This window comes from Amborella trichopoda, chromosome 2 (genome assembly GCF_054954075.1).
Source record: "Amborella trichopoda isolate Santa Cruz 75 chromosome 2, AtrichopodaSantaCruz75HAP2 v2.0, whole genome shotgun sequence".
Lineage (NCBI taxonomy): Eukaryota > Viridiplantae > Streptophyta > Magnoliopsida > Amborellales > Amborellaceae > Amborella > Amborella trichopoda.
Window position 1 is genome coordinate 57742033 of NC_142337.1, and position 11400 is coordinate 57753432.

At 31.2% G+C, this 11400-nt stretch overlaps 1 long non-coding RNA gene across 1 annotated transcript; it reads left to right on the plus strand.

Annotated features, from left to right (window-relative positions):
- The first annotated feature begins 2300 nt into the window (after positions 1 to 2300).
- Positions 2301 to 4843, plus strand: LOC148783380 (uncharacterized). Its single transcript, XR_016049767.1, has 2 exons — positions 2301 to 2653; positions 4491 to 4843. It is a non-coding gene; the product is annotated as an uncharacterized LOC148783380 (long non-coding RNA).
- Positions 4844 to 11400: the final 6557 nt, after the last annotated feature.

Here is an 11400-nt window from a genome sequence, read left to right on the forward strand (position 1 = left end):
AGTTGCAGCAGGCACACTGAGGAATTGAATGATTTTGCCTGATATGACCAGAAAATAGCCGTTAAAGCGAAACGGTCTCCTCCCCATCACCCGCGCTTTTTTCTCATCGCGCGGACATAAAACAGTAGGCGTGAAGAAATGCTGAGCTAAATGACGGAAACTACCCTCACTTCCAATCAAGTCTTGCACAGTTTCGAAATGGCAAAGTTCTCTCCTGGCCGTATCAACCTCTTCGACCGAAGCACATAATTGTTTGCTTTTTTTTAAAAAATACAACGTGCTTCGTTATGATTAGGAATCTTAGGCCCAAGTACAAAATTATTATTTTTATTAGTTTTTATTTTTAATTTATATATATTTTATTTTTTATATATTTTTTATTTATATTATATTTTAAAAAAAATTGATGTTTTTCTCCGAGCTGAAGCACCATATTGTTTTGTTTTTTCCACCAAATCGGATAAAGCTCCAAAGCATATCCGACAATATTGAACTTTACACTACCAAAGTGAGGTGCACTTTAAAAATCTATAAAAAAGAAAATTTTAATACTAAAAAACTTTTCAATTGATCATCTCAATCTCAAAATAAATTAATATTCGGGAAAAAAAAAAAAGAAGTAACTATAAGTATTAAAAAGAATGCATTTTATAACAAAGTATATGAACCATGCATTTTTTAGATTTTCAAGTATTTGTAAATTTGCTCAATTCACGTTATTTTTAAAGCTTTAAATTTCATGATTTAGGGTTTTCCGGGCCATTGCAAGAGTTTTCGACACCAAATCTGAATCTTCATGCAAAATCTGGAGATACCTATACTCTTATTGGTTTGAGTGAGCACCTTATTTACTTTTTGAAAGGGAAAATTGAAAACATCACTTTTCAAAGGTGGTATGAACACCTTATTTACTTCTATCCAGAAAAATAAAAATTAAATAAGAAAAAAAAAAGTAGGCACTAAAGACTGCACCTTTTAAGCAAGGGTGTAGTTGGCATACGGATGCATCCGTAGCTGTAGAGGTAAGGTGTACCTTCAAATTTTATCATGGTATATAATTTTAATGTAAGATGTTTTTAGGATTAACTCAAAATATGTTTTATATCTAATTATAAAATTTTAAATTTCAAAAATGGCTAAAATCAAGTATATCTATAAACATATGACAATCTTGAAAACGGACGGTGTAGATAATATGTTGTAAAATGCATTATTTCTGAGACTTGAAATCTTTGTATTTTTCATGATCATACATCTCGATATCGAGATGATCAATCAAAAGGTTTTTCAACATTAAAACTACCTTTTTCGATAGATTTTTTAGGTATCTGTAGTTCTACATTATAAAGTTGCATCCTTCTATAAACTTTAGAACCTATGTTCTGATGGGCTAGAACCTAGAATGAAACACACTTGGGGTTGAAGGTTTTGATCTCCCTTCTATTCTTACTGTGCTCCCAATATGGCTACGCAGCTTTGAACTTTTCCTGTAATGCCTTTTACGTCCTTTTTGGAGTCTCTCCCGCTTTGATGGCTTCTAGGGGGGACCAAAAAGGAAAAAAAAATGCCAAGTTTGTTTGGACTTCTTTTGGCCATATTTCAATAGTTCGAACTCTTGGGTTTGATTGGTTAGCCGTTGACATCAAGTAATATTACATCTCGAGTTCGATTCCTACCATTGAACAATCAACCTTCGCCACTAGTATCCATTCCATAGCTAAAGGAGCAAGAACACCCAAGTGCATTCCTACCATTGAACAATCAACCTTCGTCACTAGTATCCATTCACCTTCGTCACTAGTATCCATTACAAAGGTAAAGGAGCAGGAACACACTAATGCTGCACTTTATTAGTGAAATTTTTGGATGGTGGATGGGAATTTTTCACTATATTAGTGAAATTTGTGGATGGTGGATGGGAATATTTGGGGGGTGATAGTCACTGGCCTGGCTACAAACTATGGCCCAAAAGCTTGGCTAGGGCAAGTGTCAGTTCGGTTAGACCCAGCCCATCCCCCTCTTTTTTTTTTTTCTTTTTTCTTTTTTCTTATTTTTTTGCCCGACCTAGACCCGAACCGTTGCCACCCATGCGTTTTGTTCACCTCATACTAAATAAAGTATTATACTTTCCATATGTAAGATATAGAGTTTGTGGGAGTCACAGAATCACAAATCACTGTCGCATGTCTTCTACTTTGCACTAATTATTCGTACCCTTTTGGTTCTTCGATCGTGACTGATAACCAAGTGCCCACCAACTTGTAGAGAACACTATTATTATGATAAAGATGGTGCAAGACCAGGTGAGAGAGGGGGCCTCCTGAGAGGAGAGAGTAGGAGCTTCGCATGCAACCATCGTAGCAACACCGTCATTCCACCACCACCCAGAGCGAATCATGTTCGGGAGGAAGGCCAGCCTTCATCTACTGTAGTGGTTGTGTCATATCAAATCAGAGATGCGACTGTGCAGCGACAATTGATCCACACCAGTATCACCCAGACTGAATTATGTGCGGTAGCAAGGCCACAGTGGTGCGAACTGTGGCCGCATGGGCGGTTGGATGCACGCACGAGGTGCACCTGCATGCATAGGTCGAACAAGTTGGTGGACCTAAAAGATGAATTAATGAAGGAGATACATTGACAATGAGAGGTAGTTGGTTTCACGATAATTTATTGTGCTCTGCAAGGTATTCATATCAGGGGTTGCATTTTCTTTTAAAATATCTTTCAAATTCCCAAATTATTTTACAAGATTATTCAGGCTATGAAATTATCCCAGTACTATTGTAGTGCTGCTTTTTAAGTCTTCTGTAGGTACCTACCTTAGAACATGTTTTAAAGATGGGAAACGTTTATATAGAGCCTAGGATCTAAACAATCGAATTAGAGCCTGCTTCAAAATTTTCAATAGAAGATGTTTTTTTGATACCCAAATATCATCAAATTGATCATCTCGACATCAAGATGCATGGACATGAAAAAAAAATGGATTTCAAGTTTTGGAAATAGTACATCTTGGAACGCATTTTTGAACCATCAATTTTCAAGACTTTTAAGTTCTCGTAGATCTGCTTGATATATACTATTTTTTAAGCTTTAAATTTTATAATTAAAGATGAAAATATATTTTAAGGCTATCACAAAAATTTTCAGTATGGAAACCATATTTCTCGATACTATTTAAAGGTGAGCCCCAATTTGATTGTTTAGAGCCTCAGCTCTATACAAACCGTACCCTTTAAACATTACTATGTTTATTCGGGGCTCGAACCTATACATTCATGGATATTCGAGGGATTTAACCCAGTTCGAGCCAAATGATAACAATACTCCTAATTGTTTAGGCTTTTTTTTGAAGTAAATAAATAAACTAAACTCAGTGTTGAGGCTTAGCAACGCAAAGCTAGCAAACGATGATAATACTTTTGGTTGTTCATGGTCATCAACAGTGTTTAAAAAAACGTCGAGTCGAACCGGAATCGCCTTGTTCGACTCCGAAATCGCCCTGTTCGGATCGAATCGACGAAAAAAACGGGAATCGTTTGGTTCTAGAGAGAACTAGACGATTCTGTACAGTGACTCGCCGATTCACTGTACGGAATCGGCGAGTCCGTACAGTGAATCGGAGAGTCCCGTACGGTTTTTTTTTTTTTTTTTTTTTTTTGTTTGTTTGTTTGTAATCCATGATAGATTTTTTTGTAATACTTGATCGATTTTTTTGTAATCCATGATCGAATTGTTTTTTTTTTTTTGTAATCCATGATCGAATTTTTTGTTTTTTTTTTTTTTTGTAACCCATGATAGAATTTTTTGTAATCCATGATCGAATTTTTTGTAATCCATGATCGAAATGTTTGTTTTTTTTTCTTGTAATCCATGATCGAATTTTTTGTTTTTTTTTTTTTTTTTGTAACCCATGATAGAATTTTTTGTAATCCATGATCGAATGTTTTGTAATACATGATCGAAATGTTTGGTTTTTTTTTGTAATCCATGATCGAAATGTTTGTTTTTTTTTTTTGTAATCCATGATCGAATTTTTTGTTTTTTGCTTATTTTGTAACCCATGATAGAGTTTTTTGTAATCCATGATTGAATTTTTTGTAATCCATGATTGAATTGTTTTTTTCTTTTTTTGTAATCCACGATTGAATTTTTTATTTTTTTTTGTTTGTTTTTTTTTGTAATCCATGATCGAATTTATGTAATCCATGATCGAATTTTATGTAATCCATGATCGAATTTTATGTAATCCATGATCGAATTTTTTGTAATCCATGATTGAATTTTTTGAAAATTTGTGATTTTTTTTTTTTAATCCATGATCGAATTTTTTTTTGTAATCCATGATAGAATTTTTTGAAAATTGGTGATTTTTTTTTTTAATCCATGATCGATTTTTTTGAAAATTTGTTTTTTTTTTTTTAATCCATATTATTCAAAGAGAAAATGAGAGAGATGATGATTCTGAGGCCACCCTATCCCAGCCATATTCACATACGAGTCCCAACAGCAACAGTGTAGGGATGAGCACGACAGTGCAGGTGAGCATGAAGGATGGTCAATCTTCGGGGATTTTAGATTGGGAACACAACAAAACACTAACACTCAGGGATTTGGGAATAGTCAGACGCCTGCTAATATCGATGATTCGTTTTTAGATCGAATCAATGAATTGTTAAACGAATTCAATCAATGGCACCAGCGTGACCAAGAAGAACAATAACATCGTCTATCATTTTATTTTTAGATCATATGTTACTAATTTTATGCTTTATTATAGTCCATGTATGTTGATATACTTATTCCATGATAATTATATGTTTATCCTTTTGTGTGATGTAAATTAAATGATGAATGGCGGTTCATGCAGGGAAAGAACATATCAATATTCGCATATTCATTCAAAAACATGAAAATTCTTAATGGAGTACCCTCATTTCTTATTGAATTCCTAAAAAACAATATTTATAATGAATTTTAATAATTTTTTCGGATTTTTTTTCAGCTTTATTCTGACCGATTCACCCGATTCCCAATCCGGGTCGCCGATTCACCTATCCGAATCGGTTTTTTGGAAGCCCGATCTGGGTCACCGATCCGTTTTTTAAACCATTGGTCATCAATATGGAAGTCTCTTTTTTACTTGTTTTTCAACTCTAAACAGCTACCATTATTGTTTGTCATGTAGCATGTCCAACTCAAGTAAGGCCTAAACACTAAAATGCGCCTATTTTAGGCCTAGAATATGTGCAATTTGAAGTTTTTTAGAAACTTCTCTAGAAGGTATTTAAGTGAAATAGATATTAAAATCTAAAAAAGAAACATTCGAATGGTAAACAGGACCAAAGGAGTTACGGTCGTAGTGGTAATATCCCCAAGTTCATATCGCGGTATCCATTCTTACTGTCAATACCCGCAATTATTTTCAAAATGTAACTTCCCAATCTATTCAAAAAATGGATAGGGGCCAGTCTTCCCCACTCAATTACCCAAAAATAAATAAAATAGGATCAATCACCTCTTATAATAATATTAAAATATGTTTAGGGGCGCAGCTAGGCTTGGCCCTAGCCTGGCCTGGCCCTACTACTTACAGGGCAGCCCCTAGATGCTCATTAGGCCACATTTTGTAGCCCATCCCTAATTTTGTAGGATTGGGCGGGGACGATTGGGATGGGGCTGGGCCAGGCCAATTGATGGCTTGAAAATTTAAGTGACATTTTCCCTTTTCTCAAAATAGTTCATAGTGGGAAAAAAAAATATAATTCTGAATTAAGAAGTGGTTTTAAATAGAGATTCTCGTGATTTTAGAAAATTGAACTAGGGGTAGCAATGGGTAGGGGTCCAAATATTGGGCCCAGTGGGTCGGGTCCAGGTCCGGTCCATGTAGGCCCGACCCGGATAGTATTAATATTTAATATATAATATTATAATTATATTTAAATAAATATAACTATATAGTTTTAGTTATAATATTCAAAATAATATATGTATATATTTAATATAATATTTACTTTTAACAATAGCCAAGAAAATAAAGATTATATATATATATATATATATATATATATATATATATATATATATATATATATATATATATATATATATATAGTTTTAGTTATAATGCATGTATATATTTAATATAATATTTACCTTTAACAATAGCCAAGAAAATAAAGCTTATATATATATATATATATATATATATATATATATATATATATATATATATATATATATATATATATATATATAGTTTTAGTTATAATGCATGTATATATTTAATATAATATTTACCTTTAACAATAGCCAAGAAAATAAAGCTTATATATATATATATATATAGAGAGAGAGAGAGAGAGAGAGAGAGAGAAAAAATTGTTTCATGCGGGTTGGACCACATGACTACATATGTGGTCCAAAAAGTGTAAAGCATCCATCTTAAAGATGGATGCAAGTAGGTGTTCCATCTAAAAATAAAAAAATAATGGATACAAACAGTTCAAATGTTTTCTTAGTAGAATTATTATTTCTAATTTTTAAATTTATTTATTTTTTCATATTCATGATCTCCATGTTAGAGATTACATGTCCTTAAAAAATAAGTCTAAAATTTTTTCTCAAAAATAGATTTATTAATAGGCCCGCATTTCTACATATGCAGACTTGGCCGTATAGAATCCAGGTCCTATAATATCTATAGGAAGAAACTGCACAACGCCTATGGGTGAAAATGACTAGTTTTTTCTCCCATAGGCTCATCACCTTCAAAAAAAATTGGACGGCGTGTTTTTTTTTACAGCCACAAACATAGCATGTCCGTGGCGGTACCGTCACAGACATACTAGGTCCATGGTAGGCAAGTATGTGGTGGTAGCGAAACACTGTACCGTTTCACCTATAAGCATTTTTTAGGTTTATATATATATATATATATATATATATATATATATATATATATATATATATATATATATATATATATATATATATATATATATATATATATATATATATATATATATGTGTGTGTATTAGTTTTTTTGGGCAGTACAATATAAATTTTTACTATCTTGCAAAAGTACCTGAATGTTGAGATGTCATTTCCTATTTAAATGTCTAAAAATAATCTATATAGAAATTAAAATTGAAATTAAACAAAGTAAAAAAAAAAAGAGAGAAAAAGTAAGGGATGGATGGGACCATGTGAATAATTTTCCCTTTTGTGTTTTGAGTTCGTTTTCTTTTTTTCTTTTTCTTTTTTTAATGGAACGTTTCTTAAAGATGGATGTGCTGGTCCCTCTTAAAAGGACGAAAATCAATAGCAAAAAGTTACCATTTTAATTGTTGAAGTTTGTTTGTTTTTACACATCCATGATCCCCATGATAGAGATCACATCTTCTATATATATATAAAGCGCCACACCGTTCGGCAACCTGCACAATAAATGTAACAAGGATGCACATCACTTCCATCAAAATTAAGTTTCACCCAACCATGTGGCCGGCTCAACGAGTAGTAATTGAAGCGTATACGAGGCTTCGTAAAGATTAGAAGTTCTTGGAGGCTAGAGAACACAAATTCTATGGGGGAAGACAGCACCGGAAGAGATGCAAAAAACCACATGATGATAGGTCTCTGACACCAATACTGTGCAGTTGGCATACGGATGCATATGTAGTAAAGATAAGGTGTATTTTCAAATTTTATCAGGGTATATAATTTTGATGTAAAATATTTTTAGGATTACTTCAAAATTTATTTTTATATTTAATTATAAAATTTTAAATTTTAAAATTTGTTAAAATCAAACAGATCTATAAACATGTGAAAATCTTGAAAATAGACGGTGTAGATTATATGTTGTAAATTGCACTATTTTTTATACTTAAAATCTTTTTATTTTTCATGGTCATATATCTAGATATCGAGATGATCAATCAAAGGGTTTTTCAACATTAAAACTACTTTTTTCTCATGGATTTTTGAGGTACATTATAAAATGGCATCCTTATATAAACTTTTCCCTAATTCATAGTAGTTCCCTAAAAAGTACACGCTCCCTCTCGCAAAAAATTTATGTAGGTTTGTTAAAACCGATGGTTTAAAAAACGGATCGGTGATCCGGATCGGGCTTCCAAAAAACTGATCCGAGTCGGCGAATCGGCGATCCGGATCGGGAATCGGGTGAATCGGTCAGAATAAAGCTTAAAAAAAATTCGAAAAAATTATTAAAATTCATTATAAATATTTTTTTTTAGGAATTCAATAAAAAATGAGGGTACTCCATTAAGAATTTTCATGTTTTTGAATGAATATGCGAATATTGATATGTTCTTTCCCTGCATGAACCGTCATTTAGCATTTAATTTACAGTATTTCGTGCTCATCCCTACACTGTTGCTGTTGGGACTCGATATGTGAATAATATGGCTGGGATAGGGTGGCCTCAGAATCATCATCTCTCTCGTTTTCTCTTTGAATAATATGGATTAAAAAAAAAATAACAAATTTTCAAAAAAATCGATCATGGATTAAAAAAAAAATCACAAATTTTCAAAAAATTCTATCATGGATTACAAAAAAAAATTCGATCATGGATTAAACAAAAAAAATCACAAATTTTCAAAAAATTCAATCATGGATTACATAAAATTCGATCATGGATTACATAAAATTCGATCATGGATTACAAAAAAAAACAAACAAAAAAAACAAACAAAAAAAAACAAAAAATTCAATCGTGGATTACAAAAAAAGAAAAAAATAGTTCGATCATGGATTACAAAAAATTCAATCATGGATTACAAAAAACTCTATCATGGGTTACAAAAAAAGGAAAAAACAAAAAATTCAATCATGGATTACAAAAAAAAAAACAAACATTTCGATCATGGATTACAAAAAAAAAACAAACATTTCGATCATGTATTACAAAACATTCGATCATGGATTACAAAAAATTCTATCATGGGTTACAAAAAAAAAACAAAAAAACAAAAAAATCGATCATGGATTACAAGAAAAGAAAACAAACATTTCGATCATGGATTACAAAAAATTCTATTATGGGTTACAAAAAACCAAAAAATTCGATCATGGATTACAAAAAAACAAAAACAATTCGATCATGGATTACAAAAAAATCGATCAAGTATTACAAAAAAATCTATCATGGATTACAAAAAAAAAAAAAAAAAAAAAAAAAAAAACTGTACGGAATCGCCGATTCACTGTTCGGACTCGCCGATTCCGTACAGTGAATCGGCGATTCACTGTACAGAATCGTCCGATTCTCTCTAGAACCGGACGATTTCCGATTTTTTGGGCGATCCGGTCCCCTTTTCACGATTTCCGAGTCGAACCGGGCGAGTCCGGTTCGACTCGGCGTTTATTAAAACGCTTGTTAAAACACAATTTTTAACCCTTTTTTATTCCCAAAAAACTGCGCACATGCGTCATTTAAGGGTAGGCCGAAATTTCAGATCTGTATGATAGTATTAAATAATTTTTTTCCAAGGGATTAAGTGTATACTTTGTTCCTAAGGAAACACGTGAATAATATTTTAACCCCATTAGGACACGTATGTAGTAACAAATGCTGATAGTAAAAAGCAGAAGGAATGCCTTACGAAAAATTATCTTTTATTTTTCAAAGCAACCACTAAATATACTTACCTTTGTCATTTCAATTAAATGCTATAAATTTCAAAAACTATTAAAAGGATTACCTCACTTAAAAAATTTGAATTGTTCAGTGAAATAGATAGTGTTCAAAAATACTTTTACATACATACTACTTCTCAATAGTTGTTTTGAAAATTATAAGTTATATACAAAAGGTTAAAGTTTTGAAAATTTAAATCCTATTAATAATAATTTGTTGTTGTTACTATAGATTAAAAAATGTCAAAAAAATTAAATAGCCAATTATTAAATCTAATAAAATTCTATCTATGAGATAAATTTATAACTAAGTTATATATTATTGATTAATATACAAAATAGAATTTAAATTACAAATATTTTTATATAGTATTTTTTAAATGATTATGTAACATGGGTGCAGTTTGTATGGAGCCAACGCTCTAAACAATCAAAGAAGAGCACACCTTCAAATAGTGTCAACAAATATGGTTTCAATACTAGAAAATTGGTAATAGCCTTAAGATATATTTTCATCTCTAATTATAAAATTTAAACTTTCAAAAATAGTGTAGATGGAGCAGATCTATAAAAACTTGAAACTCTTGAAAATTGACGGTCCAAAAATGTGTTACAAGACGCACTATTTCCAAAACTTTTAATCCATTGTTTTCTCATGTATATGCATCTTGATGTCAAGATGATCAATTTGAGGATATTTGAGCATCAAAACAACCTCTTCTAGTGAAATTTTTGAGGTGTGTTCTAATTTGATTGTTTAGAGCCTCGACTTTATATAAATTTTTTCCATATTTAATATTTAGTTCAATTTTTTTTAAAAAAAAATATGTTTTGATATTAATTAAAATACTCCATATCGCATGAAAATTATGAATTTTATACATTAAAAATAAAATTGGTCATTATTTTCATTCTACTTTCAAAACTTAAGATTTCACTCAAAAGTTGAGATAAATTAAAATTTAAAATTTGGCGTTAATAAAAAATCTAAGTTCAATTTGAAAAAATATTTTTCAACTCACAATATTCAAGTCATGTTTTATAAACCACTTATGATTAGGAAAACTTTTCCTTTTCTTCGAAATAACATTATCGAACAATTACTTATAGGTAAACAATTTTTCTCAACTTTTTTAAAATAAAAGGTTTTGATGTCTATTTATCTATGCTTTATATATTAAACCCACAGATAAGGGTGGGGCACGTAATTGTTCATTTGGATAAGTACCTAATGAAACATACATAAAAGGATAGGTAACCCCCTTAATTTAAGGTGACAAAATGAGCCATTAATGCGGTTACCTCCTTATTAAAAAGAGTTAGGAAATAAGATTTTCAAATATGAAAAAGTTAGATAAGATTTCCAATTTAATATGCAATCTAAGAGGGGAGCATCTCTTTACTATTAGCTATAATGAGTTTGTAAAGAAGTTAGATTATCACCTTTTAATCTGGGCAATTGTAGGCCCATGAAGAATATATATGAATTTTTTTTTCCAGGCATAAAATGGTCCTCAAATTACTCTTAGATATCGTTATACCTAATGTAAACCTCATGGTTCATGGTTGGGGCGTTCTGATTTGGCTCATAGGAACAATTTAATTATTGAAATTTTTTTGTGATAAATTTTAAAATAGAAAACGGTACAATATGTCTATACATCTCCAAAGGCTTAACACAATCAATATTAACCAAGATTATACAATATAATTATTTATCATGT